Genomic DNA, 4179 nt, shown 5'->3' with positions numbered 1-4179 from the left:
GAGAAGCAGGACAAGGTGGTTTTGGGGTGTTTTTGGGGTGTTTTGGGGGTTGTTCTGGGTGTTTTGGCTTGGATTTCGATGGGTTTTGTCCTTTTTTTGTCCTCTTTATGGCTGTTTCGGAGCTGTGAATGTGTACTGCTACTACTGAACCCAGGACAGTGGTTTTGTCCTGTTTTGTTTTTTTTGGGGGTCTGTTTTGGGGCTCTGACCCTGTATGCCATAGGAGAAGCAGGACAAGGTGTTTTTGGGGTGGTTTTGTCCTATTTTTGTCATGTTTTTTGTCTTTTTTGAGGCTCTGACCCTGTATGTCATAGGAGAAGCAGGGGAAGATGGTTTTGGGGCTTTTTTGTTCTGTTTTAGGTCTGTTTTGGGGCCCTGACACTGTATCTCATAGCAGAAGGAGGACAAGGAGGTTTTGTCCTGCTTTTTGGGGTGTTTTGGGGTGTTTTTGGCCTGTTTTGGGTCTGTTTCAGGCCTCTGACCCTGTATCCTACAGGAGAAGCAGGACAAGGTGGTTTTGGGGTGGTTTTGTCCTATTTTTGTCATGTTTTATGTCTTTTTTGGGGCTCTGACCTTGTGTTCCATAGGAGAAGCAGGACAAGGTGGTTTGGGGTTGGTTTGGGGGTTTTGGAGCTGGTTTTGGGGTGATTTGGGTTGTATTTGGCCTGTTTTGGGTCTGTTTCAGGCCTCTGACCCTGTATCCCACAGGAGAAGCAGGACAAGGTGGTTTTGGGGTGGTTTTGTCCTATTTTTGTCATGTTTTGTGTCTTTTATGGGGCTCTGACCCTGTGTTCCACAGGAGAAACAGGACAAGGTGGTTTTGGGGTGGTTTTGTCCTGTTTTGTTTTTTTGGGGGGTCTGTTTTGGGGCACTGACCCTGTATGCCGTAGGAGAAGCAGGACAAGGTGGTTTTGGGGTGGTTTTGTCCTATTTTTGTCATGTTTTGTGTCTTTTTTGGGGCTCTGACCCTGTGTTCCATAGGAGAAACAGGACAAGGCGGTTTTGGGTTGGTTTGGGGGTTTTGGAGCTGGTTTTGGGGTGATTTGGGTTGTACTTGGCCTGTTTTGGGTCTGTTTCAGGCCTCTGACCATGAATCCCACAGGAGAAGCAGGACAAGGTGGTTTTGGGTTGGTTTGGGGGCTTTGGAGCTGGTTTTGGGGTGATTTGGGTTGTACTTGGCTTGTTTTGGGTCTGTTTCAGGGCTCTGACCATGTATGCCATAGGAGAAGCAGGACAAGGTGGCCTTCGGGTGGTTTTGTCCTGTTTTGTTTTTTTTGGGGTCTGTTTTGGGGCTTTGACCCTGTATGCCATAGGAGAAGCAGGACAAGGTGTTTTTGGGGTGGTTTTGTCCTATTTTTGTCATGTTTTTTGTCTTTTTTGAGGCTCTGACCCTGTATGTCATAGGAGAAGCAGGGGAAGATGGTTTTGGGGCATTTTTGTTCTGTTTTAGGTCTGTTTTGCGGCCCTGACACTGTATCTCATAGCAGAAGGAGGACAAGGAGTTTTTGTCCTGCTTTTTGGGGTGTTTTGGGGTGTTTTTGGCCTGTTTTGGGTCTGTTTTGAGGTTCTGACCCTGTGTCCTATAGAAGAAGCAGGACAAGGTGGTTTTGGGTTGGTTTGGGGGTTTTGGAGCTGGTTTTTGGGTTTTTGGAGTGTTTTTGTCCTGTTTTGGGTCTGTTTCAGGGCTCTGACCCTGTATCCCACAGGAGAAGCAGGACAAGGAGGTTTTGGGGTGGTTTTGTCCTATTTTTGTCATGTTTGGTGTCTTTTTTGGGGCTCTGACCCTGTGTTCCATAGGACAAGCAGGACAATGTGGTTTTGGGTTGGTTTGGGGGTTTTGGAGCTGGTTTTGGGGTTTTTGGATTGTTTTTGTCCTGTTTTGGGTCTGTTTCAGGGCTCTGACCATGTATCCCACAGGAGAAGCAGGGCAAGGTGGTTTTGGGGTGGTTTTGTCCTATTTTTGTCATGTTTTGTGTCTTTTTTGGGGCTCTGACCCTGTATCTTATAGGGGAATCAGGAGAAGGAGGTTTTTAGGTGTTTGGGGGCTGTTTTGGGGGTTTTGGTGTGTTCTTGTCATGTTTTGTGTCTTTTTTGGGGCTCTGAACCTGTATCCCATAGAAGCAAAACAAGATGGTTTTGGTGTGGTTTTGTTCTGTTCTAAGTCTTTCTTGGGGCCCCGGCACTGTATCCCATAGCAGAAGGAGGACAAGGTGGTTTTGTCCTGGTTTTGGGGGTGTTTTTGGGTGGTTTTGTCCTGTTTTGGGTCTGTTTTGAGGCTCTGACCCTGTGTCCCATAGGAGAAGCAGGACAAGTTGGTTTTGGGTTGGTTTGGGGGTTTTGGAGCTGGTTTTGTGGTGATTTGGGTTGTACTTGGCCTATTTTGGGTCTGTTTCAGGGCTCTGGCCTTGCCTGGCCTTACCTAGCCTTACCTGGCCTTGCTTGGACTGGCAAGTCCTGGACTGGTCTTGCCTTGCCTAGTCTTACCTTGCCTTGTCTGGCTTTTTCTTGTCTAGTCTTACATTGCCAAGCCAGCCCTTTCCTTCCCTTACCTTTCCTGGCCTGACCTTGCATTGCTTGGTGTGGCCTGGCAGCGCCTGGCTTGCCTGGCCTTTCATTTTCTTGCCTTGCTTTTTCTGGCCTTGCCTTGCCTTGCCTTGCCTTTCCCTGCCCTGCCTTGCCCTGCCCTGCCTTGCCTTGCCCTGCCTTGCCTTGCCCTGCCTTGCCCTGCCCTGCCTTGCCTTGCCTTGCCCTGCCTTGCCTTGCCTTGCCCTGCTTTGCCTTGCCTTGCCCTGCCTTGCCTTGCCTTCCCCTGCCCTGCTCTGCCTTGCCTTGCCTTGCCTTGCCCTGCCTTGCCTTGCCCTCCCCTGCTTTGCCTTGCCCATCCTTGCCTTGCCTTGCCCTACCTTGCCTTTCCTGGCCTTGCCTTGCCTTGCCTTGCCCTACCTTGCCTTTCGTGGCCTTGCCTTGCCTCTCATTTCCTTGGCTTGCCTTTCCTGGCCTTGTCTTGCCTGGCCTTGCCTTGCCTTGAATTTCCTTTACTGGCCTGGCCTGGTCTGGCGTTGGCTGGCCTTGTCTGTCCTGATATTACCTATCCTTACCTGGCCTTATCTGGCATTGCAGTGCCTGTCCTGGCATGTCCCAGAGTGGCCTTGCACTGCCTTGCATTGCCGTGCCTTTCCTGACCTTGCTTTGATTTGCCTAGACTCACCTGGCCTTCCCTGGCCTGGCCTGGCATGCCCTTAACTGGACTGTCCTAGCTTGCCTGGCCTGGCCTTGCCTTGCCTGGCCTGGCCTTGCATTGCCCTGATTTTGTATGACCTGGCCCGGCCTGGCCTTACCAGGCCTTCCATTGCCTGTCTTGGACTTGCTTTACCTTGTGTTGCCTTGCCTTGCCTTGCCTTGCCTTGCCTTGCCTTGCCTTGCCTTGCCTTGCCTTGCCTTGCCTCGCCTTGCCTCGCCTTGCCTCGGTTGCCTGGCCTGTCCTTCCCTAGCCTTACCTTGCCTTGCCTAGCCTTGCCTGGCCTGGCCTGGCCTTGCCTTCATGGCCTGGCCTAGCCTGGGCATGCCTTGCCTTGCCTAGCTTTGCCTTCCCCTTATTGCCTTGCCTTGTTTTGCCTTGCCTTGCCCTGCCTTGACTGGCCTTGCCTGCCTGGCCAGGCCTGGCCTGGACTTGCCTTGCCTTGTGTTGCCTTGCTTCTCCTTGTCTTGCCTTGATTGTCTGTCCTGTCTTTCCCTTCCCTTCCCTTACCTTGCCTTACCTTGCCTTGTCTAGCCTTGCCTTGCCTTGCCTCGCCTTGCCTTGCCTTACCTGGACTTGCCTGGCCTGCCCTGATTTTGTATGACCTGGCCCAGCCTGGCCTCTACCAGGCCTTCCATTACCTGTCCTGGACTTGCTTTACCTTTTGTTGCACTGCCTTGTCTAGCCTTGCCTTGCCTTGCCTCGCCTTGCCTTGCCTTGCCTCTCCTTGCCTTGCTTGCCTGGCATTGCCTTGCCTAGCCTTGCCTGGCCTGGCCTGGCCTTGCTTTCATGGCCTGGCCTAGCCTGGGCTTGCCTTGCCTGGCCTTGCCTTCCCCTGTATTGCCTTGCCTTGTTTTGCCTTGCCTTGCCCTGCCTTGCCTGGCCTTGCCTGCCTGGCCTGGCATGGCATGGACTTGCCTTGCCTTGCCTGGCATTGCTTC

Source organism: Pezoporus flaviventris, unplaced genomic scaffold (assembly GCF_033815535.1).
Source record: "Pezoporus flaviventris isolate CSIRO_AGI_PZ_B2104156 unplaced genomic scaffold, CSIRO_AGI_Pfla_v1 ptg000075l, whole genome shotgun sequence".
Classification (NCBI taxonomy): domain Eukaryota; kingdom Metazoa; phylum Chordata; class Aves; order Psittaciformes; family Psittacidae; genus Pezoporus; species Pezoporus flaviventris.
Note: the sequence above shows the minus strand (reverse complement) of the source record.